Source organism: Mastomys coucha, unplaced genomic scaffold (genome assembly GCF_008632895.1).
Source record: "Mastomys coucha isolate ucsf_1 unplaced genomic scaffold, UCSF_Mcou_1 pScaffold8, whole genome shotgun sequence".
Lineage (NCBI taxonomy): Eukaryota > Metazoa > Chordata > Mammalia > Rodentia > Muridae > Mastomys > Mastomys coucha.
Window position 1 is genome coordinate 67668009 of NW_022196914.1, and position 26196 is coordinate 67694204.

Consider the following 26196-nt stretch of genomic DNA (forward strand, 5'->3'; position numbering starts at 1 on the left):
TTCCTCCTCCTCCTCCCCTTCCTCCTTTTCTTCCTCCTTGTTCTCTCCTCCTTCCTAGCTCCTCCTCCCTTCCTTCTTCTTTCTTCTCATGTCCCACCTCCCCTCTTTCTTTCCTCTTCTCCTTTTTCTCTTTTTCCTTCTCCTCCTTCTCCTAACTTAGGATCCCAGGATCTGAATTTAGGTGCTCATGTTTACGTAACAAGCATTCTTACCCACTGAGCCATCTTCCCAGCCCTAGATTAATTTGTTTTCTTGTTTTGTATTACTTATTTTCTATATCGTCTCATCCTTTTTTTTTTAAAAAAAATAAGGGTCTATTTTAAAACTATTCTTCTGGATATTTTTTCAAATATGTCTTCTACATATACATTTATTTTTGGTTTTGTTTTGAGATAGGGTCTCAAATTCATGATTCTTCTGCCTCACCTAGAAAGTGCTGGAATTACAGCTGTGTGCCAACACGCTTGGGTTCTCCCTATAAATGTTTGGTGTGAGATGTAACATTTTTAACTTCAAAAACTCTTATTCTTACACTTCTGAATATCCTGATTTATTTTATGAACATGCAATTATGCAAATCCCACAAATACTGACTGCAGCTTTAGTGAACATTCCTTTTTTTCCTATATTGAGTTTCATAAGAAAAGTCACAAGACCTTAAAAATCAAAGAACTTTTATGTGTTTTTTAATTGATTTAAGTTTTATTGCATTATGATGAGAAAAGACACATGATTTCAATTTATCTGAATTTGTTGACATTTAAAAACATATTTTAATAGAATTACATCACATTCTTGTTTCCCTTTTGTACCCCAACTCCTCCCAGAGACCCCCATTCAATAACTACATTACCTCTCTTTTTTCTTATTTTGTCATATTCTTTAAAATTTATAAAATATTGTAACAATAAAAATGAGTATTATAAAAGTTGTTTGATATAAAACAACAATCAATTGTACAGTCTTATGTAGATGCTTGTCTACAGCAATACTGAAAATGCATGTTTTTCTCAATATAAATTTTAAGTAACTTCAAACATATTAACCATATATTTTAAAATAATACATATGTGTTTTACATTTAAGAACAAGGAACTATGTTGATCAGAAGCCTGGTTATCAGTATGGTGTTTATAACTTATCCAGGATGATAGGGTGGAGACCCAACTATTTTGCTGGCATCACCAACTGTTGGTGAATTATAGGTTGGAGAATTCCCTAATCTCCTGAAGAAGTGGTGAAACAGGCATAATCAGGGATACTATAAGCCCCAAGTTCAGCTTTCTGACTTGGTGTAAGGAGGATGCTATGGGAATCTTTGGGGAAATGTGTACATGTTCTTTTTGTACTTCAATAAGGTATTTTATTTTGTTATCCTGCCCACTGCCTCATGGAAACCTCAGAGGGTGATGATATTTGCATCCTTCTACAACCCACTTTTCTGTTCGTTGTACTCCTAGAGCAGACTCGGGTGTACCTTGCTGAGTCGGGGAGAGACTCTCACAGTATCTGTTGTCTGTGCTTTAGACTTCCCCCAGTGTCCCCTGAAGTGGAGCTCTGTTGCCACTTCAGAAATACTCTGTCTCTCTGTCTGCTGTGTCCTGAGCAGTCTCCCAATGTCTGGATCCCCTAATTCTTTGTGATATCTCCATGCCTATTTGGCGGGTCCCAAGGTTTATTCAGAGCAGCAGAACCAAAAGCAAACCCTACACACAACAACAACTTGACACTCCCAGTCTGTTCCCTATTTCTGTTTCCTCATTCAAATCCTCTGACTCTACTTTGCTTTATTCTGTGAATAGTCTACCTTGACTGTATGTCAGGTGACAGACACAATTACAAGAAAGTTTGTGCTCTCATCTACCCCATCACTGTCCTTTAGGGTCCTACTAGCAGCAGGAGGACAATGGTGATGGAAGCCAGGAGGGTTCTTGTCAACTTGCAGCCACCCCTTTGACGGTTCCTGGCTATTTTACATTGTGTTAGTAGACCTGGTGCCCTATCTGCAGGGAAATGTGTGGACTTGGCTGAGAAGCAAGAGAAAGGGCCCTTAAATGATGCTTTTGCAGTGCTCTGAAAGAAACATGCTGTTCTTCACAGTCAGGTTCTGGAAACAGTGAGGTGTAGATGACATTTCTTTTAAGCAATATGCATAGTTTCCCCCAGAGAAAAGAGATTAGAAGACAACATTAATTATTTTTGAGACAGTGAGTCCCGATTTCCACTAATTACTTAGATTTACCACCTGCCTATTCTGACTGGTGACATTCCAGTTGCAAGACTCCAGACCTGCAAACAGAAAAGTCTCCTTTGGAAAGTGCCTGGTGGACCCTTCTAAAAGGATCTGATGTGCAAGAAGGCCAAGCAAGGGCTCAGCATCTGCAGTGAGGAAATGTGAGCCTATACTCTTATACAGCCATGTCTCAGCAGCAGTGAACACTCAGGAAGTCCATAGCAGTAGGATGTGTCCCAGAGCCAGGGTCCAGGTTCAGACTCCACTACTCATCCTCCCACTTTGCAAGCACATATCTCTATCCTTTGTGAGCCACCCCACCTCTCCATGCCTTGGGGCTTTGTCTGGATTTGAACCCTTTTTAACTAATAGGCACCCCTACCTCTGTCCTCTTCTTTTCCTGAGGTGCATAGGACATTATTATTGTGGCCTGGAATCTAGACCACTCCCAGGAACATCTTTTCCGGGGGATGACTCTGCCTCTCCTTCCTTTCCTTCTGGATAGTTAAGGCCCTTTGCAAGCAGGCCCGATTCTTAGGTGACTCCAGAGATCCTCATCTTCCTATGCTCTGTGGCCTCAAAGGTTTTGGGATAAGGATGATGTTAGGTCCCAAACCAGGGACAAAAGGACGAGATGCCTAATAACACATCAATATTGACACTGGCCTCTTGGTTTTCCCAGCATCTCTCAGTTTCAGGATCCTCCTAGCTGGCATATCCTATCCCCTACCCTGAACTCTTCAACCCAGGGGCTGGGCTGCTCTTCCCCCAAGCTCCTTTTCCCTTTATAATACAGCCATTTTGGTCATGCAAGTCCTTTTAACCCCTTTCGGTTTCTTGGCCTAGGCAACCCCCTCTTTGTTGTTATCTCCTCTCTTGCTCTTCCTCCACTTCCCTCCTCACAATACTGGGCTCAGTCTGGCCGTGTTCACTCTGGACTCTCCCAGATGCCTCTGGCTGTGCTTTCCCAGTTATTGATGATAAATCTTCTTCTCCACCATTCCTAGGAGCTGTCATATTCTTCTTTTACTTCTTTATTTTCATTTGGGTGAGTGTGGTGGTTTGGATGAGAAATATTTCTCATAGGCCCATGTACTTGAACACTTGGTCCTCAACTGATGCTGTTGCTTGGGAAGGTTATGGAGTCTTGTTAGAGGAAGTAAGGATGGGATTTGAGGGTTTATAGCATGGCTCCACTTCATGTTCTCTCCATCTGTCTCTGTCTCTGTCTGTCTGTCTGTCTGTCTGTCTGACTGACTGTCTGCCTCTCTCTCTCTCTCTCTCTCTCTCTCTCTCTCTCTCTCTTTCTCTCTCTCTCTCTCTGTGTGTGTGTGTGTGTGTGTGTGTGTGTGTGTGAAATATGATATCTGTGCTAGGCTGGCCTCTTGTTTCTTGTTATGCCTTCCTTATAACAATGGGCTGTATCCTATCTGGAACTGTAAGTTAAAAGAAACCCATCTCACCTATAAGGTGCTTTTGATCATGGTATTTTATCACAGCAACATAAAAGTCACAGATAGAATGGATAAAGTGAGTGTATCTGTAATATATACCCCTGTTCCCATCCCTGGATAATTCATTGTGTGTTAACTCATTGTGATGGTTTGAATAGGAACGGCTTCCATTGCCTCATCTATTTGAACTCTTGCTCAGTAGGGCGTGGTACTTGACAGGGTTTAGGATGTGTGGTGTTCTAGGAGGAACCTTCTTGGCGTAGGTGTGGTGTTCTAGGAGGAAGTGTATCAATGAGGATGGGCTTTGAGGTTTCAAATGTTCAAACCACGCCCAATGCCACCTTCCTTCCTCTTGCTTACAGATCTGGATGTAGAACTCTCAGCTTCTCCAGCACCAGGTCTGCCTGCATACCTCCATGCTTCCCACCATGTTGATAATGGACTAAACCTCATAAACTGTAAGCCAGCCCCAATTATGGGTTGCCAAAGTCAAGGTATCTCTTCATAGCACAACACTGACTTTATCATTTATTCACTTGCATTTATCACTCTGCCACATGGATACAATGGACTAGTCAGATGAATGACGTTTGGTGAAACTTGAAGCAGGGCAAATGTAACCTTTCCAAAATGCACCTGATAATAATGCCTCAATTTATACTTACAAAGCATGAGACCAACTTGGATTTTGTGTTTGTCTATCGTGCTGACTATAGGAATCCCAAATACAATGCTTGATGAGCATCTGCTGGGGGAAATTCAGCCACTAATTTAGAGCCAAGTCAGATGGGTGCCCTTTAGAGGGGATTTAATGACCAGAAAGGGGATAGGAGCTTGGTATACAAAGAGTAAGGTACAAGGCAGGGTGGGGAGTGTCCCAGGAAGAAGGGTAGCACCAGAGGGCTTGATGGAGACGTGGACCCAGCCTTACTTATGACACTGAGATGATGATGTCTGAGTACATGGGTCATGGATTGTGACCTGGAAATGTAAGCCAGGCAAATGCTTTCTCCCTAAGCTACCTTTGAGCAGAGCATTTTATCACAGTTCCGGACAGGAAACTAGAACAATTGGGTTTCAGAAAGACTGCTTTAGTTACCACAGGAGCCTAGAGGGAGATGCTGAGGGGAAGAAGCTGCCAGTCTGCCTGGTTAGCTAGACTTAGGTGCAGGCTGTGAAGGTGAAAAAAGAGAGTTTGGGATCCTGTTTCTGACACTGGTGTTGACAATTGATTATGACTGTACAGCTGTTTCCTCTCTATAAAATAATTTCTAAAGTCATTGTATTAACCAGAGTTATCTAAAGGAACAGAACCCGTAGAATAAAATATATATGTACTCATATTATGTATTATCACATATATTATAGAAGTTATATACAATTGTTGGGCCAGTGGCTCACTGCTGTGGCCTGTCAGCTCTCTCTGCTGGGGCCTGGAGCTGTCTGCTGCTGATGCCTGTGGCTGCACGGCACTTAGTTAAAAAGGACGCCATGTATAAATGAGATATTTTATTATAGGAAAGAGAAAATAGGCTGGTCAAGTAGAGAGAAGGAAAGGAGAGGAGAAGAGGAGAGAGAGAGAGAGAGATAGAAAGAGAGAAGAAAGAAGGAAGCATGAGAAGAAAATGAAGAACAGGAGAGAGAGAGAGAGGGCAAGAGAGGAAAAGAGCAAGAGAAGAACAAAGAGCAAGAGAGGAGAGGAAGAGGGCAAGAGAGGAGACAAAGAAAGAGAGAGAGGAGGGGGCAAACTACCCTTTATATTGTATGAGGCATGGCTATCTGTGGGGTGAGGCGTGCCTGGCTGTGGGGTAGGGTCCAGCTAGAATGCTTAGGGCATTGTCTATCTGATAGAGCACACATCTCCTTTGGGGGCAGTTGTGAGAGGTTGTGACTGAAACAGGAGCCAAAGACTCAGGAGTTATAGCTGAACTCCTTCTACCCCCTGCAGGCAGAAACTGCCCACTGGGGCTCCGGGGTTCTAGGCCTATTACTCGACTGAGCCTAAGTTGACTGAACAGCTCACTGCCCTACATACAATATCCACAGTACACACACACACACACACACACACACACACACACACACACACACACATTTATATAGTAATACATATTATTAATTTGTTAGATTGGCTTACAGGATGTGATCTGGGTAGTCTAATAATGGTTATTTCCACTGGAGAGGCCAGGCATTTCATAGTTGTTCAGTCCACAAGGCTGGATGTCTGAGTAGCCCCAATCTGCTACAGAAGGTCTGGAGTATTCCCAGACAGCTGCTGGTCTCGGTCTATATTGGAATCCTGAAGATGCTGGTTCTGATACTGGTGAAGGAATGCTGCAGCAACAGAATAATAAAGCTGCTGCAACAGGAGCAAGCAGGCCAAAACCAAATCTTCCTTCTTCCATGTCTTTTTATCCAGGTTCCTACTGGACAGCACCATTCACAGTTAGCTTGGGTCTTTCTCCTTCAAATACTCTCATCAAGAAAATTCCTCACAGGAGTACCCAGCAGCTCCTGTGTATTTCAGTTGATTCCAGATACAGTTAGGGTGTCAACCAAGATTAGCCATTGCAGGCATAAACCTTGGTGTCTGTGTCAGTTCTAAGTCCCAAGAGAGCCTAACCAGATCCTCTGCTTTCTCTTATCTTTCTCTCTTTCAGTCGGATGCTATACGAAAATACCATGTTCTGGGTGGCTTGAAAAATAGAAATGTATCCTCTTACAATCAAAGATCAAGGTGTCAGCAGGGCTAGCCACTGCCAGGGCTCTTTCCTTGGCATTTATGTAAGCATCATTGTTACGTCCTGGCATAGTCTTGTCTCCTGGCATCTCTGCATGATCTTATCTCCTTCCTCTTCTCCTAAGGACACCCCAGGACCCATCTAAAGGCTTCATCTTAACCAAGTCACCTCTTTGAAGGTTTTCTTCATTCCAAACACATTCTGAGGTGGTGGGAATTAAAGCTTCAATATACAAAAGGGTAGGAGGGTGAGAAAATTAGCCTGTAAGTTTCACATTCCTTTTATACCTGCTTTGGTAATAAACAGGCTGATATTAGAAATGGCTAAGCTAGTTTGGGAATATATACTTCTCTAAATTTTGATTCCTTTCTCCATGGCTCCATTCCTTGGGTTTAATCCACATTTCCTACTAATACCTTGGCCAATTATTTGTGAGGAAGGCTAGACTATTTTTTTTTCTATGCTGGGTGGTACTTTTCTTTTTCCCATAGTGAAAGAGCTTCTGAGTCCCTTGCTCTGCACCACTCAGCCCCAGCTTTTTGTTTTATTACATCTTATCTTTACACTCCAGTGAGATTCTTACTTTCTGGCTAGGCTTGAATTTTTCACGTTGCCTTGAATAACTTCCAAGTGAATCCATAGCTTGCTTTGCTTTCCTTTCCTTTCTTCAGAATCATTGCTTAAGCCCACCAGGATCTGAAAAAGCTCATTGCATTAATGTTCTTCCAGTATTTCCTGTCAAACTGAACCAGCTTAGACATTTCTGTCGCAGTCTCTTTAAGGCCAAGATTTGATTGCATTTCCTTGCTTTTGTCCACCGTGTTTTAGCAGCTCAAAGGGACCCCCATATCCCTGGCACCCCATGAATAAATGAAATTACACACTGTAATCATGACAATAGGGCACCGACTCCTCCACCTGCCTACAGAGTGAACTGCTCTTTTGACTGTTTTGCAAAATCCTAACGACTCACTGGAGGTTTCTTTCTGCCTCCCTGATTCCGAGCCCAGTGAATTATAAACATATTTTATTTAACAAATTCATTTTTTATTACCACAGTCAGCTCCTATCATGGCGGTTAAGGTTCTGTTTGCAGGTTCATAACTTGGCTATAAAATTTTGCTTCAGGCGGATACTTTGTTCTAATGACTCCAGGCACAAAATGTCATTGTTAGAACCTTTTTTCTTTTAACACCGAAGAAAGTCTTTTTTTTTTTTTTTAAAGTGCTATAACTTAAAACCCCAACTTTTCAAACTCTATTATTTTGTATTAAAGTCAAGCTTGTCCCCAAATTTAGCAGCAACAACCAACTACCGAACTCTCAAGATCCAAAAAATCAGGATAGTGTGGAACAGCCTCCTTGGTGGGTGCTACTCAGCAGGGTGCTAGTTGTATTTTGAGGGGGCAGTTTTCCTTGTGCAAACCTATCTTGTACAAAGCAAGTCATACATTTAACATTCCTCATGCTTGTTTCTGATCTCCTGTTTCCATCCCTGCTCCCCAACAAATTCAAAGCAGGAGTTGGCTGGGTGGGACCAATAACAGTCCTCCTACCTTTGTGTGCTCTGTTTCATTCTGTTCCCATGGAAGACTGACATCTCAAAGTGGTCCCACTGTTTAGGTATTGGTGGAGCCTGGAGGCTTAATCTCAGGATTCTTCTTTAGGCCATTTTTGCATCTTTTCGATTGGCTGCTGGCTTCCTCTAGAGGTTGGAAGCTGTTTGGTTGCTCTTTCAGTATCAAGTGATTCCTGGTAGTGAGCAGAGACCTGCTCTGTCTCTTTGTTTCCAACCAAGTGGCTTGGCCTTCACCCATGCTCAAAGGTCCCTTCTTTCCTATGTTGCTGTTCCTATAACAACCAAACCTTAATAGTGGTCCTGTTCATGATGACTCTTACGATGTATTTGTCTTGGTGCAGACATTGATAAATCAAAAAAGATGTGGTGAAGCCTCACATCTGGGTGGCTCTTTCTATGCCAAGTGCTACCTGTTAGCTGCTGGATATTGGAGTGGTCAGGAATGACCTTGGGGAGGCGTTGGTATGTGAGTGCACTGGGTGTGAGGAGGATCACAGAGCAGTTGCTGTTTGTGCATCAAGGTTAAAATACTTCATGTATTTATAGGTATTGTCTTAGGGTTTTATTGCTGTGAAGAGACACCATGGCAACTCTTATAAAGAAAAGCATTTAATTGGGGCTGGCTTGCAGGTTCAGAGATTCAGTCTATTATCATCAAGGTGAGAGCAAAGTCTGGGCAGGCATGGTGCAGGAGGAGCTGAGAGTTCTGCATCTTCATCTGAAGCCTGCTAGCAGAATACTGCTTTCAGGCCCTAGGACTAGGGTATTAAAGCCCACACCCATAGTGACACACCTACTCCAACAAGGACACACATCCATATAGTGCCACTCCCTGGGCTAAGCATATACAAACTATCAAAGGCGCTATTGCCATGCATTCTACCTGTAACTACTGAGGATTTTCATTTTAACAAGAGACACCCAGGTTCTTGCATCTTGACACTTTATTTGAAAACAAAGCTGAATCTTAGGTACCATGGCTTGGAAGTGAGAAATAACATTTTTATTTTATTTTTTATTTAAGTGTTTGTGTGTGTGTATGTGTGCGTGTGCCTCTGTGGGTGTATATATGTTTGTGTAGCTACCTTTAGGGATCAGGAGAAGGCATCAGAAGTCCTGGAGCTGGGGTTATAAGAGATTCCTAGCAGCCTGAGGTGGGTGATAGAAATTGAACTCTAGTCTTCTACAAGAGCTGCATATGCTCTTAACTGTGAGCCATCTTTCCAGCCAACAATTTTCATTTTTATATGTTACATTGAAAGTCCCCATTTTGAGAGACAACAGTCACATATATTTTTCTTTTTAATACTATTGTAACTGAAATTTATTCTAATGTTATTTGAAGAAACTTTATAGTTTTTAAATTGAAAGTTCTCACATCATTGTTAAAATTCCACCCTATTGATTTTATATAGAGTTCTCTGTACTATCCTATCCTTCTGCCTGTGTCTAATGCCAGCCCCATGGTCTTGATGGCTGTGACGTCACTAACAGGATTGTGACTAGATAAGCATGTCCTTTATTTTCAGAAGCTCTCAGTTGTTTCTCTGCAATTGCTCTTGTGCATTTTAAAAAACAACAATATGATCTAGCCAGTACCCTCAGAGCTCCCAGGGACTAAACCACCAACCAGAGAGTACACATGCTGGGACTCATGGCTCCAGCTGCGTACGTAGCAGAGGATGACCTAGTCGGTCATCAAGGAGAGGAGAGACCCCTGGACCTGTGAAGGTTCTATGTCCCAGTGTAGGGGAATGCCAGGGCCAGGAAGTGGGAGAGGGTGGGTTGGTGAGCCAGGGGAGGAGGGAGGTTTTTTTTCTTTTTTTTTTTTCTTTTCTTTTTTTGAAGGGGAAACTGGGAAAGGAGATATCATATGACATGTAAATAAAGAAAATATCTAATGAAAAAATAACTTTTTCTGTTACCACTATTGTTTTTGAATACACACTCTTATTACATAGCCCAGGCTGGCCTTGAACTTGTGATTCTCTTGCCCCCAAGGCTATATCATTTTTTACTACACACATGTATGTATGTGTGTGTGTGTGTGTGTATATGTGTGTGTATATTTATCAAATTCCCTCTTTTCTGAGAACCTCTATTTTGCCAATCTCACTTTTTAAAATTGGAATTACAGAAATATACTTAAATATATTAAGGAGAAAAGACCCAACACTCTCTGTTTAGTCTCTCCAGTTTGAAATATTATGAATTTGTCTTAGTATTATTGTGGTAGTTTGAATATGCTTGGCCCCGGAAGTGAGTGACATTATTAAGAGGTGTGGCCTTGTTGAGGTAGGTATGGCCTTGTTGCAGCAAGTGTGTGACTGTGGAAATGGGCTTTGAGAGAATTTCCTCCTAGCTTCCTGAGGATCCAGTCTTCTCCTGGTTGCTTTCCGATCAAGATGTAGAATCCTCAGCTCCTCCAGTGTCATGCTCACCTGGATGCTGCCATGTTCCCACCTTGATGACAGTGGACTGAACCTCTGAACCTGTAAGCCAGCCCCAATTAAATATTGTTCTTTTAAAGAGTTGCCTTGGTCATGGTGTCTCTTCACAGCAATGCAAATCCTAACTAAGACAATTATAATCGTTGTTTATATCTTTCAGTAAAATTTTGTTAATAGAAAGTGCCTGCACCCCTCACTGACCCTTTTGCAAGGCTGATTGACTGACTAAAACTTCAGTGACTGTGGAGGGGTTGGGATGTTGCAGGTCCCAAGTCACAGTTTATCTTCTGCTATACTATTATTGCCCACCTCTGTGTCTTACTGAGCATCCTCTGACTGATAGTTAAAGCCTTTTGAAACATATTAACATCAGTTCCCACCAACCAAAAAGCTCAGAATGTCTCCTGATAGCATCTGAAGACTATAGTAGAGATTTCTCCACATAGCTTTAACTACCTACCCCACTCTCTCCACCAATGTATTTGAAAAATGTCTTGATTTATGACTTTTGGTACTATACAAATGTCATGAAACTCCATCTAAGCTGGAACATAGAATTTGAAGTGACCTAAGTTCCTGGATCATGGTCACTCATCTTTGGCTTCATGATAAACTATCTTGTTTCTTTTTTGAGGTAAGAATTGCATTTTTGCATCAAGGTTTTCCTGTTTTCTTGAGGCAGACTTGTATTGCTTTTTCCCCATTACTTGTTATTTAGTCTTGTGTTAGTTTTGTTACTGGCAGAATTTTTCATCTTGATGCCAACTAACTAGACTTTGTAAAGGTGGGTGTTGACACCTCTAGACTACATCACCTGCTCTCCTACACAAGGGAGTCACCACCAGTTGGAACCTCCAGTTGATACTTTCCAGACCACATGGACTCTGACAGGAGCGCTTGAAGTCTGTGCAAGCCTGGGGTTCTGGCACACATGCATTTCAGCTTTGTGTTGTGCTCTCTTCTGGTGAGCAAAACTCAGGAAGACATAAACATAATTGTCTATTTTGACTAAATATGACTTCTTCTTAAATACTCACAATGGGACTCATCTTCCGAGAAGTTCTTTGTAACAATTACAAAGGGGCTCAGAAGGCGTGCTCAATAATGGTCTCCCTCAAATGTCAGTTATTTATTAAAAGGAAGAATAGCTGTAGAGGGATTAAAAATATCTCTTCTTTTCAAATCTATGGTCCCTTTAAAGTTCAGGGATAAACGTGCAATTGCCTTTGCCTTACCTGTATCTTTCTAAATAACCAACAAACCCGCTTCAGAAAAAAATTCAATTTCTCCCTGAAGGGGCGTAAGTGAAGAGAGGGGCACTCAAATTCAGATAAGATTGCTTGACAAGCTCTCCAGCAGCAGAGGAAGTCAGACAAGGATTGAAATAGCTGTGGGGAGCAGCAATTGGTGCCTGGTTAATTGTGTTAGCTGTACTTGAGGGACAAAGATGAAAGAAATTGCAGCTAAGGAAGAGCTGCCTTTAAAAGAGTCAGGATTATGTCTCCCTGTAATTATGCCTTTGCATAAATAATCCAAGAACTCGACTAGAAACCATTAAGTATGTGCTATTCTCTTCCCAGGTAACTGGGAAAGATTGTGGGTGAGGTTTGTTGCTTTTTTTTGCTCTCAATTAAAACTGCCCTTTTAAGATTTGTGCTTTAAAAAGGGTAGAATTAGAATATTATTAATATAGTAGCATATATACTTAGGGTTAAACACAGGATTGCCCTCAGGCTTTTGCCAATTCATCTTTTGTAGTCAACCGTGGCTAGACAGCATCACAGGGCAGAAATGCTAGGAACTGGAGTGCTGATGGACAATGGTAGCAAGTGTTTGCAGACATGGCATTAGGTGAGATCCCTCCAATCCTCCTGATTGTTAGTCAAGACCATGGTGAGAACAGTGTTACATCCCTGGGAACAGAGAATCGGAGCATTGTGACATCAGTTCTTTTGCTTCTTCTCTGACCCTGATAAAACTGTACCCCTCTCCAGCCCAACAAAACCTGTGGGCTGTGCTTTTTTGGTTAAGACACCTGTTGACTAATGTCACTAACATCTCCAGGGGACTAGCTAGAAACATGACATATCATTTGGCCCATATCCACCAAATCTGGAACTTGGAGTGTGGGGCTGAAAGACCCCCAGAACTGGGGAGATCCTTACTCAAGTCTCGGGACGACGCGACCACCCAATGACTCACGAGAGACCGAACTTGCTGCAATCACATGAGGTTTATTGGGGATAGGCCGGTACCGGGGTCGATCTCATGACCATGCTGGCCAGAGGAGTCGGACCCCGAGGTCGATCTCCTGACCATGCTGGCCAGAGTTTGACCCCGAAAACAAGAAGTGTGGGGTATTTAAGGGAACATCCACAAGCTGGGGGTGGAGAGAGGGTTACCAAGGAAACATTCAGAGGGACCCAACCCAAGGTATTCAGTTAGGGAGGGAAACATATTCATTCTAGGAATGTAATCTTCATCTACTGGTCAACAGGGTGGAGAGTCTCATAAACCAGTAGACCTTCATTCTTAGTTCCGCCCTCATTGTGGATCATTCAGGAGGGGCAGGTATCGGGAACCAGAGCCCTGAGGCTCTGAGTTAGCCAAATTCCTGGAACTAGCTACTCCACCTTTTTGGTTTGTTACATTTCTACTAATACATTACTTTTCGTTAACATGCTTTTTCCCAAATTTCTAAGTCTCCCAGTCTTTCAGGGCAATCTTTTTTTTGGATAGAACTTCCAGAAGATTCTGATGTAGTCAAAGGATTGTTTCATCTGATGCTGGTATATAGAATGTAGAATAATAGAATGGAATAAAATCATTGATCTTATTATGTTTTGCTGCTTTTGCTCACATGTCGGGGATGAAATAGGACATCGAAGGCTACTTACAAGTGAGGGAAGGGAGGTGGATAGAGAAGGAGTTAACTCCAGGGATGCCATCCTCCCCCAATGTATGTGAGCTAGTAAGTAGACAGTAAGAGCATATACAATATTATGACTGGATAGTAATAGCTAATCCCTTTGGAATATTCATTCAGGGAAGCATCTATATCAGAGATCTGTGCTTAAATGAGAGTTACTCTCAAGATCTGTGTTTAAATAGGGCAAGATAGGGCCTGGCTGGTGGAATCAAGTGAACAAACATGTCTACTCGAAGCAAATAACCAATGCACTGACAGTGAGTCCGTGGTTGTGTCATGGCATACACATGATATTATATAGACCACCCTCATGGAGCTGCGAGGCTGCCCTCATGATGATGTCACTTTCTCTCATGATGTACCTTAGCCACCCTCATGATGCCCTGTCACTTCCCCTCACAATGCTCCATAGCCCCTCCCATTACACTTCCTCCTGGCTTGAGAGACCCAGAGAAGAGGCAAACTGCCTTTTGAGAGCTTCCAAACTAGGTGACTACAAAAAAGAACAAGGACACTTTTCTGCCACTGACCCACTAACATGAACATCAGTTTTCCTAAAACCTGAGTTTTCTTCTGAGAAAGTGACATATCCTCTGGTGGAATTTCCTAGCATTGCTGTGTCTTAGGGTTTTACTGCTGTGAACAGACACTATGACCAAGGCAAGCCTTATAAATAACAACATTTAATTGGGGATGGCTTATAGGTTCAGAAGTTTAGGTCATTATCATCAAGGTGAGAACAGGGCAGCATCTAGGCAGGCATGGTGCAGGAGGAGCTGAGAGTTCTCTATCTTCCTCTGAAGGCTGCTAGCAGAATACTGACTTCCAGGTAGCTAGTATGGGGGTCTTAAAGCTCACACCCAAAGTGACACACCTACTGTTGGCTGCCTTACCCGTCCAGTGAAAATAAGGAGGCAAACACCGAGCCCTTCTCCATGCAGGAACCTTCATTTTTACTTCTTCTCTAGTTACCTTCTTTTATATTCTTCTATATCTTCTTCTTACGTCTTACTTATTACTACTTACATCTTATTAGTTACATACTTATTCCTAATTCTACATCTTACATCTATCCTTACATCTTACTTCTATCTTTACATCTTCTCTCCTATCCCATTACCAGCCCCAATTCTACATACTTACTATCTCTCCTAACCCATCACCAGCCCCAATTCTACATACTTACTATCTCTCCTAACCCATTACCAGCCCTAATTCTACATACTTACTATCTCCCCCATCACCAGCCCTAATTCTACATACTTACTATCTCTACATACTTACTCACTACTCTACTCTACTCTCTCAGCCCCCAGCCCTTGTGGGTTAAATACTTTCCCTGGTCCCAATCAGCATCAGCTACGTGGCAAAGCACAATACGCTGTGGGAAATCATGCCAGCTTGCATCACAAACTAGAGGCACACAGCTTTTCCAACTAAGGGCTTGTTTATCAATGCTCTCTGCTCTGGCCAGAGACCAGGTGTTCAATATAGGGTGGCAGCTGTGGCTCCCCACACCTACTCCAACAAGGCCACATCTACTCCAACAGGGCCAAACCTTTTAATAGTGCCACTCCCTGGGCTGAGCATATACAAAGCATCACAGCTTGCATGTCACTAAACTTAAGCTATAACACTCTTCTAAACTCCAATTCCCTCTGTGGTTTTGCAGAGAAGAGAGCCATGGCTATCCAGAGAAAGTAGCATTAAAATGCTATTAGGGAAGGAAGCTCTGATTCAGGAGGGAAAAACAAGAAGCCCCAAACAGCAAGCAAACAAAAGACCTTCAAATTGAGTAGGAACACAGTTGCAATGGGATGGAATAGGCAATCCCAGGCCCATGTTTTCTGAGCTCTGTAGTGTTTGCTGATGAGCTTCTGCTATTGAGCTCCATGGATGGGTCCTCCTCCCTCTGTCTCTCTGTCTCTCTGTCTCTGTGTCTGTCTCTTTCTCTCTTAGAAAAGATAACTAATGTGTAACACGTTACTTTCAAACAATTGTTTTAAAGGAATGAGAGAACATTTATTGCTAATTGCTATCATCAGGGTGGGGATTATGTCTTGGCAAACTGTACAGGGAGCTTTTGCAAAGATCCTCATTAAAAATCATCTGTGATTCATGGGGACTTAGTCTGGCAGATGACAGCACTGCAATTCATACTGTCATGGATAGTGACTGCAGGGATTAGGGAAGAACATTTCTTCTTACTACCAACTGTTGCTTGGTCTCTGCTGTCCAGGATGCCGCCTCTGTAGTGAGATTATCACAAGCAGAGGGGACCAGGAAACCCTCCCACCTCCAGGATGCCTCATAGCCACACACTGTGCCCCAGGGAGGGTTGTCCAGCCCCTGGAAGAACCAAACAGGCTTCCCCTCTATATGCTAATCAGTTTCTGGGATCCTGGAAGCTTGGAATGGGTTTGCACAGCCTCATGAGCTTGGTGCCTCTTCTCTTTTCTTCCCAAGCTTACTGTCTTCAAGACTCCCTGCTTAATGCAATCTTCTTGGATTTGGTATGTATTCTTCACATGAGAACAGCCTTTAGGACCAGAGAAGAATTTAGTTACATTTTAACCCAGGGACCAAAACAGTACATTTCAAAATAACAAACACTGGCTGAATTGAAACTGACATGCTATTGTGTTGTTGCCACAGAAAAAGAATCAAAGCTTCTGGCATAATTACTAGCCACAATGCTCAGGTCTATAGTTCTCGCACAGAGGTTGAGATTAACTTGTACAGACACTTCTAGAGAATCAACTATATAGCAGATATTATTGCATTGTCTGACCATGAGGAAGACACCATCGTGAACTCAAGGGACTCACAGTCTGATGAACAGTTGGCAGAACATAGAAATACTCACAGAACTGTTTGCAGCCTGTTGTGCTTCTGGCTTGGCTAGGTTTTAGAAGCCTCAAGGTGAAAAGGTATAAAGTATTGGCTAAATCGGAGAAGGACTGTCATGAAGAAATGGGCTTTTCACAATTCACCAGAAAAGCATCTACCAGTAGGACACTTATGCCAAGGATCTGAAGCATTCACAAATCAAGTGGTCCTGTGTTCTTGGAGCTGTTCTTTCAGCAGCTCATGACAGGGTGCCTTGAAGATGAATGACCTTTGTAGGAAGTCTTAGTTTGAGGGGTCTATACTCTGTGAGAGTTGACTTTGAGTCTCTTTTTCATAGGTTCATCCTGACATCTTCATATAATGTCATGATGATGATACTGTGGGTGATGACATTCATGCTCAGTGTTGCTCAGCACTAACTTCTCCAAAAGCAGCACAAGGGTCAGGGCTGTACCCATACCCAAGAATGCAGTCCAGAGTAGGTTAAGATTTGAATGGCTTCTCACAGCAGCAACTCATCCATTGTGTTAAAATCCCTATGAGCTAAGAATTGTACCAATAACTATAAATCCAAGTTTTAAGAAAAAAAAAAAAAAGGAGTGAAGAAGAAGGCATGCTTGAACATTTGGTTAAAAAAATGACAGTTTGGGGTCAACAAGATGGCTCTATGGTTAAGGGTGCTTGCTGCCAGGCCTGATGATATTGAGTTTGATTACTAGAATCAACCGAGTGGAAGAAGAGAACTCACTCTTCAACTGGGCTGTGGCACGTACACCATCCCCTGACATAATTTTTAAAAATACCAGTTTTATCCTGGAGTTGTAAGTCATTTTTAGATGTCCCAGAGACAAAGACCATGGTGAATTGTACAGAAAGTGTCACCAAAGCACCCTGTATAAGGAATTATTATCTATGTATGTGTCACTGCGTATATAGTCAACAGGGGTATCAATCAGAGCACTAAGGATCAGCCAGCCTCTCTTCAAGTACCACCCCCTATCTGAGTATACACATACATTCCACCAGCACAGAGATAAAAGCATGCCTGTGGGATTTCGAAGCACTTGATGTCTTCCTTCCTGTTCTACAGATGCTACGAAAGTATAAACATAATATGCAGACCATGTGTGTCTGGAGCTCCAGGCAGTCCAGCTTCAGTGTGTTGTCCAAGCCATGGTCAGCATGGTGGCATGACCTGTGTGCAACAGGAGTCTGTGTTAATGTGCATGAGATGGGAAGAGCAGGAGAGATGAAACGACTTAGGAAGAATCCCCACGGCAGCTAGAACAAATCCAGGCAAAACAGTATCTACAGTAGGTTTAATGAAAAACAATTTTCTCAAAATGACATCCAATATTTAGGGACACATTTCCTGTTCTACAGATGCTATCAAAGTATAAACATAATGCAAAGATAATACTTAAGGGACTCAAAACATCACACAAATTGCTTGATGTAAAGTGACAAAATGCTCTGTTGTTATTGCGCGTTGCTTGGCAGAGTTCTTCTTTTGTTAAACATTAGAATAAAGTGACATTGGCTTGTCACTTAGCAAATGGTCCTCTGCTTTGTAAACTGTCCAGCAGATGGTCTAGGTGATAAAGTGCGGTCCCGGTGTGACTGTGTTTTTTTGCAAGCAGCTTCTACCCTGCACAGCTGCAATCACTCAGCTTCTCTCTGTTGGGCCACCTCACCAGGCTGTCATTCCTTAGTATCCCACATCCCAGATCACATGCATCGCAATCAAGCCACACAACTCTAAAGTTAAATTACCCACCTTCTTAATATCAGCTCCTTTGGTGGACTTTCTTCCCCATTCTTCATGTGCCCCCTCAATCTCTATAAGGTTATTCTTTTAATGTTCCTTCACTGAAGTGAAAACTCCTGGAATTCTCTAAGAAAGAGTGAGGTTTTCTTTATATGATGTAACTCCCTCTTTCTCTTTAATGAATACAAAACTGGAGGAATCCAAGCCAAATACCACTCCTCCCAGCTACTACAGAGGTTAAAAGAGATTAGCATAGATTCAAGTTTATCAATGTCAAGAACTACCAGAATCCCAATGGTTGAACCTTTTTTTTTCTCACTAGATAGGATGGAAACATGGTAAACCAGCAAATAATACACTTAAAACTGGCTGGAATAGGAGTAGTCCTACACCTTCTGTCGATAGTGTCAAGCTAGCTCCTTCTAAAATGAGGTTTTGTGAATTTAAACTGTTACTGTCTTTTCATGAATCTACTAAGTATATATTATTTTCCTTGCAGCTAATCTTTATGATCATCAATCCTGAAAAAGTATCTGGAGTTGGTTATACATCAGAGATCAGAAAAGGGAATGGTCTCCCTCAGAAGAAAGAGATATAGTGACCTTTGAAAGAGAGCAGGCCTTCCTTGAGAAGACAATGTTGACCCATGAGAGATCCATAGACAGTGTAGTCACCTCTGCAAAAGGAACTTTTGTGCACACAACCACCGTGTCTGTAAACAATTTCTGAATCATAACAAGAAGTATGAATTGCCCATCATGTTTAATTATATTGATGCATAAAAGTGAGAAGTGACTCTGTTATGTATTTCAGAGTATTTACAAGGTAAAGAATGGAATGCTGAGACAAAAGTAACCAACATCATATCAACATCATATTTCTAACCAAAATTATTCTTTGGTAGTTTATGCTGTAGGCTGAGAGGAGTGAGCAAAGATGTAGAAAGACCAGACCTTGCTATGAGATACTCAGCAGACACAACTACTGCTATAATTCAGTGACCTGAGCAATGATATTGTAGATCTGACTTTATTAGACCTGTGGCTACAGTGATGATGTCATGAAGGCTTTGATTCTTGCGGCTTTAGCCGGGACCAAAGACTCTGAGCTTATGCACTCTCTGTAGGTCTTCAAGCGTACTGAAGTGATGTCATACCACAGCCTTACTGTCTCTACAGCCAACAGTTTTCTAGGCTTCTGACTTATTTCAGTTGACCCTCTAGTCCATCCAACTATAGGTGTTACCTTGACTACAAATGCTTTGCTAGCATCCCATTTCCCTTGGACAGGAGATTAATATTGCATTAAACTTCCCTAAACCTGACAACACGAATCCCCAAATCCTGCCTCTCAGGATTACTTCCAGAACCAATTTCCTATCTATCAGAGTCCAATCAGGATGCAGAGGACATAAAGTAATTTGAAAAGCAAAAATTCAATTATAGCAATATACTGTTGGATAATAATAGATATATCTAGCAACCTTCTATGAGCTGGTGTAAGATGCTCCAGGAACAGACACCCTTCCTTATAAAGCTGATACAGAGATCTCCTAGAGGCTATTAGGGGTTTGGTTTGGTTTGGTTTTTGGTGGTGGTTTGTTTGTTTTTACTGTGGTATCCCTGCAAAGACAACCTAGAAAGTTCTGGGACCAGATTTCTAAGAGTGAATGCCTAGACCGTAGCTCTCATTGGGAAATGATATTATTTATATTTATGGTGCCTGAGGAAGTTGTTAGCTGGGAAGATGTCAGAACTCCCCTTTGGAGCCGGCTAAAGAAGGCTATGTAAAGAAGATGGTGGCTATGGTCTATGCAATGAAGTAGTTAGTGACTTTGCCATTATGCTTGGTGGCCACTGACCTCTTTTAATTCATAGAGAAATGACCATTAGAAAGAAGATCTTGGAAAAGGAAACTTGAGGAAAAAAATGCCTACAGTCAGAGTTCTGTTAATGGTTCTGAGGTTGGAGAAAGCCCAGGGCCCCATCCTCCAGTGTTGCTATGTGATCTCCCCTTCACTCTGCGTTGACATATGACTTAGCTGGTCAGGCTGAGATTACAGTGGCCTTAAGTGATCCAGAAGGGCTAGATGTCTCTGCCTTTCTAGTCTGGGCCTTTCATGATGGCCAGAACTTTACTTGCTGGAAGCAGCCTCCTCTAATGGAGATGTGTCATCTTAGAGCTCAGCTATTTCTATGGATAGCACTCCTCTGTAGCTGTGAATGGAAGTGTGAGCTGCATACTCACTATGAGCTCTGTCCCAGGAGAAAAATAGACACAAGCTAGGGATGGCTGCCCAGACCCTAGTGTGTGGTGGCACATCATTCAAGTCTACATCATTTTGAGACTATAGAATTAATCTCAACTTGACAGTTGTATAGACAGCTATAAAATATTTAAACTGTTTTATAAATCACATTGTTTACTATACAGCCTTTAAGTTATCTAGCTGAGAAATTTCTGTATAGAGGCTGTACTCTACCTATTAGGTCTCTATCACTGCACACTGGGCTAATAGGAAATGTGGATTCCTTTTTTGCATTTTGATATGAAGCTCTGTGATCTTGGACAATACCACTCACTCCTCTGATTTTTCTCATGCTTAAAATTTTAAAGTGGGACTATGAACCACCAAGATTCCTTATAGCCATGTACAATGTATGTTTTCCTTCTAGCAGACAGGAGACCAGCAGCCCTCAGGTTGGAGCAATTTCTTAGCTCTACACTGTCTTAACATACAAAGAGCCTCCTGCCCAGTGCAGGTGGGAAGAAGACCGCATCTTTCCATCTAGATAGGAGTTAAGATCCTTAATTGTAACAAGTGAAGAGAGTCTGGAATGTAATTGGCAGTTAAGGCCAATGTAATGGCTTACAATGTGGGCTTTGCAACTGTACCACGGGCAGGTGGTTACCAGTGGTTACCTGCTACCAGAGGCTTCCAAGTCACCATATCAGAGACAGCTGCACAACATTAATCCAGCACTGCTCACAATATATAAATTGTGAAATCAATGTAGGTGTCCAAGAAGAGAAGTATGGATAAAGAATATGTGACATATATTATAATGTAATTATTTTCAACCATAAAGAATGATGGTATTTTTTTTTTCTTGTAGGAAAGCAGGTACTTCTTGGAGGTGACCATATTAAGTAAATTCAGCCAGCCTCAGAAAGACTAATATATTTACTCTTAAAGACTAGCTTCAAACTTGCAGAGATCTAATTGCCTCCTGAGTGCTGAGGTTAAAGTCACATACCACTACACTGGATCTTAACAATCTATTCTTCCACTCTTACTACAGTGGCCTCAGCTACAGCTTGATGGGATCTTAACCCACAGTGGAGGGTTACTAGGACTGAAGAGGTCTGAAGTGGACAGGGCAGTGGTATATATATATACGTGACTGTTAGACCAGTGTGCAGAGATAGAGACATAAGAGGTAGAGCATAGTATCTGTAGAAAAAATCCCCAGGTAAATAACCTAAAGGCTGCATGGTAAACAATATGATTTATAAAAACAGTATAAATATTTTATAGAGGTCTGTACAACTGTCAAGTTGAAATTAATTCTATGGTCTCAAAGCCACATGATATGATGCTATATATGCATAATGCAGGTTGAAGACACAGTAGAATGTTCAGGAATGTTTGTAGGTTAACTTGTGAGAGGCAAATGTTCAATGTGAACTACTCTAAAAAATATTATAGTGAATGAGCTAACGAGATGACTCAGTGGGTAAAGGCACTTGCCTGCAACCCTGTCCACCCGAGTTCAATCCCTGGAACACTCATAATGGAAGAAGACACCTGAGGGTTATTTCCTGACCACCACATGAGAGTCTTGGCATGTGCATGCGTACACACACACACACACACACACACACACACACACACACTCATTCTCTTTCTCTCACTCATACACACTCACACACATACACATACAGAGAGAGACAGAGAGACACACACACACAGAGACAGGGAGAGGGAAAGGGAGAGGGAGAGGGAGAGGGTGGGCTGAAGCAGGAAGATCAACAGTTTGAGGCCATCCTAGGTTGTATATGTAACAAGACCTGTCTCAAAACAACAAACAGAAAATAGAATAGTACATAGTTTAATCCTATTATTCTATGACATAGGGACCTTATTGAGTTATTATTTCAGTTTTAAGAATTAATAAAATTGGCCAAGGGGACACAGCTTACATGAGTCAGAATCTAGAGTTTACAAACCCAGCAGGCTGGTGTTCTCAGCCCATGGACTTGCCACTCCACACTGAAGAAAAAGAGCTTGGTGCTCCCAGAGCCTGGGCAGCTTGCAGAACACGGCATGGGGGAAGCTGTTCTCTTTGAGTTTCTCTTCTCTTTTCAGTTTCCTCCCCACTCTTCCCAAGGGGGAAGCTTTCACCTCTTTCATTCATTTATGGTCATTTCTTGTGCAGTGGCTGGAAAAATGCCCCCACTTTAGCATCTTCTCTTGCCTCTTCCTTCTGTGAAGGGCTCAGTGTTGAGGGACTTTTAAAAAAAGACTGTGGTAAAGGTAAATGGGTTACTTATTTGGTTAGAGGACAGGAGGGACTGCATACAGTCAAGCCTGTTATATAAGAGACAATGAGGGCTGTACACATAGAGTCTAATTTCCAACAAGAGTCATACTATCACATTCATGTGTGGGGCTGGGAAAAAGACTTTTTCTTAATTCTTTTGCATGAGTAGAATCAGGTGGTCTGTCTTGCATAGTGTCATCCTTGTTCCCAAATGAAACCTAAACAGGTGCACAAACACTTCCCACAGTTTGCTGAGCCTCACTTATGGACTGAGGAGTCCTGAGCCAAGCCAGATGGGCAGGGAGGGGTCTCCAACATGGCTGGCAGTGTACTATGGGAGTCCTTCTTTGGGAAGCAGCAGGAGAGTAGGATTCCAGAGGCAGAGGACAGAGTGGCTGCAATGGTATCTAGAAGCTGTCCCAGATAGATCCTAATATTCTTAGGGAAGGACACTTGGAGTCTCCCATGGCTACTCATTGTCAGGCTTCCAAGCTGCCCTATGCCCACAGTAAGAATGGGATGGCTTTATGAAAAAAAAAAAATCTCACACTGGTACTTTAATTACAAGAAAATCCTTCTATGTTCTGTAGCATTTAAAAGCTTCATTGTATTGATGTTTGCAGAAGTAAAAGCTTCCTTTGTATGCTTTGCAGCCACATCTCCATGGCAGTGGGAGTTGCTGGAGAGACACAGCCTTTCAAACACACTATGCAAATTTATGAAAACAACTTGCAAATCAGTAGTGTTCTAGTGATTCAAAACAAACAAACAAACAAACAAACAAATGAAAGAAAGAAAAGAGATTGATTACTATGCCTCATGGGGGATTTCTGACTGTGTCTATAGGATTGTCCAGGTGTGTGTGTGTGTGTGTGTGTGTGTGTGTGTGTGTGTGTGTATACAAACTAAAGAGAGGAGATCCTCAATGTTCCTTTGTTATTTCCTGAGACCCAGGACCTTCCCTTGTCCTGAGTAATAGTTATTATTGAGGTGAAATAGGATTACGTATATATTGTACTAGATTTTGCTACAATGTAAGAAAGATATCTAAGGCTACGAATCAGGAAGTGAACTCCCTTAAATTTTGGCTCTGAAGCCCGTCCTGGCCACAAATAGAGGCCTCAAATCCGGCACTCTTAATGTACAAGAGCATCTGTAATGCTACAAGACCATCTGCATGTGCCACTCCAGAACTTGTACCTCATTCTGCAATGCATTCTGGAAACCTGGAGAAATATAGCTTTCTGACATTGACATTAGTTAGCTGTCTTGTTAGGAAGTTACTCCCATGGTCTAAGGGGGGTGTTTGCTAGCTCTGTTTGTGGCATTTCGATGGCTAGTTCTATGATATGGTGCTTCATCCAGCCCCTTTATCAAGAGTCCAGAAAGGGCACATGAACAGGGATGTTTTCTTGTCTGGGCAAGCCTTGGGTGCTTTATCATCTTGAAGACTTGTTTTCCTTCAAGTCGTAAATGCCTCCTAAGTCACTCAAGAAGAGGGTGAAGCTGAATTAGATGAACAGTAAGGGCTATAGAAGATAAGCATCATGGGAAATTTAAGAAGATTCTCCTGTGCTTGGTGATCCACAGGAGCCATGGTGTGAAAAGGAGGGTACACGTTGCTGATTCTATGCAATTTGCATAGTCCCCAGTTCTGAATGTTTTGGTAATCTGTTATATTCTTAAAATACAGTGACAATGGCATATTATATTCTCACACAATTGTAGGGTACTGCAGCAATTATTTTAATGGAGTTAATCTTGCTTTCTTGATATTATAGCCTTCTGGACTCATTGAGTGCCTACTTCGAAAACAATTAAGAATTCAAGTGTTTTAAGCAATTCAGTTCAAACAGGACTAAGTATCAGAACTTGAGTTGTGTTTAGAACTAGCACCCTAACTAGAGTTCATGTCACAACTGTCAAGCTCATTTTAGACTAAGCAATGTAGTCATTTTCATCTATGTATTGTTATTGAACAAGTTACCAGACAATTTACCACCTGAATGAATTCTCGAGAATATTCTGGACATGTAGGTGATCTGCATGTCCGATAAAATTCAAAAGCAAATTGACCCCACATTATCTCATCCCCCACTTGCTCTTTTCTGTCCACCCCTCTGCTGCCCTCATAAATAACTAGCTGACACGTCTAGTAGCCATGGACTTTACAGTTTGATTTACTTGAGATTTGCAGAGAAGTAGCCCGATTGTCCTAGCGTGCTTTGAACCCCTTGATTCAGTGTGTCTGGTACCAAAGGTTCTCTTTCCCAAGCTGGTGGGATTGCCTGGTCCTTTTGTTCACCACAGTACATTAGACCCTACTCTACAGCTTTGCAGACAGGTAGAGCATAGTGGCAGAGTACAGCCTGAGAGTCCAGGGGCACCCCTCACCTCAGACTCCCGTACTGATTCCACAAACTCAAGTTTGATAGTTAAGAGCAGCACCAGTAGCCATGGTGAAAAAGAAATGGGAAAAATCAGCTTTAGTAACATAATTAATTAACCCAAAATATCCAAAATATTATTATTCCTATTTTTAGTCAGTATAAGGTATGACAAAGACACTAAACCCAGGCATGAGAAAGCTGAGTCTGCTTTGCACTCTCAGCACGATGCTTTGGGGGTGGCAACCCTTGAAGTGCCCACTAGGCACATGGTCACTGGTTGTTGAGCTGAATGGCAGAAATGGAGCCTTCAGCCTTCTGGACAGTTTGCTTGGGATCTCCGGAGGCTGTATATGGGAGATGTGTAAGAGGCTGCTTACAAATGTGTGTACTGTGTGTTCGTGGGAATTGTTTATCCTTGTAGTAATACGAATAACTGTTCTATCCTGTATGCCTACTTAGGCAATTAATTAGCATTTCTAGAGTAGTCTATGTTTGCAGAGTGCTCTATTGATGTAGTTGCCAGTCTATTTATCTACTTCCATGTTTAGACTTTCCTATATGTCTACCTGTGCTAATTACTGCTATAATTACTGAAGTTATATAAGACTACAACTCATCGTTACCTTCAAGAGCACTAGCAACTATTTTAATAACAACAATACATTTTTATCTTCCCTTTCTATGTCTGCCTGTTTCACAAAGAGATTTTGTACCTCCATCTAGTATTCACCAAGTTCTTGCTCTGCCTAAGAGTGAGAAAAATAAATTTAAAAGCAATTTAATAATTGTCTTCCCCCTTTGTCAGCTTAAATTTCATGTGAATGTGATAGAAATTGAATGTCGTATCTCATAAAAACAGCTTCAAAATACACAACCTTCCACCATGAAAAGAATAATTACAAATAATGACATCACTGTCAAAGACGGCTGTCTTGTTATTGAGTGTCATTCCCCAATAATCATCTAAAATTTGTGTTTCATGTGTATGTGTATGTATGTGTGTACATGCATGCATGTGTGTGTGCACCTGTGTGTGTGTGTGTGTGTGTATGGATGCACAAACATATATTCACATGCGTGTGGATGTCAGATATTGATGTCAGGCTTCTTCCTTTATGATTTTCCACTCACTCCTTAAGACAGGGTCTCTTGCTGAACCTAGAGACTCACAATGGCTATGCTGGCTGACCAGCAAGCTCCAGGCATCCTTCTGCCACTGCATCCCAAGTGCACATGGCCAGTCCTGTTTTTAATATAAC

The 26196-nt window shown here is 41.9% G+C and overlaps 1 long non-coding RNA gene across 1 annotated transcript; it reads left to right on the plus strand.

Annotated features, from left to right (window-relative positions):
• The first annotated feature begins 13323 nt into the window (after window positions 1–13323).
• On the plus strand, window positions 13324–18794 carry LOC116083653. Its single transcript, XR_004115835.1, has 2 exons — window positions 13324–13415; window positions 18503–18794. It is a non-coding gene; the product is annotated as an uncharacterized LOC116083653 (long non-coding RNA).
• The last annotated feature ends 7402 nt before the right edge of the window (window positions 18795–26196 follow it).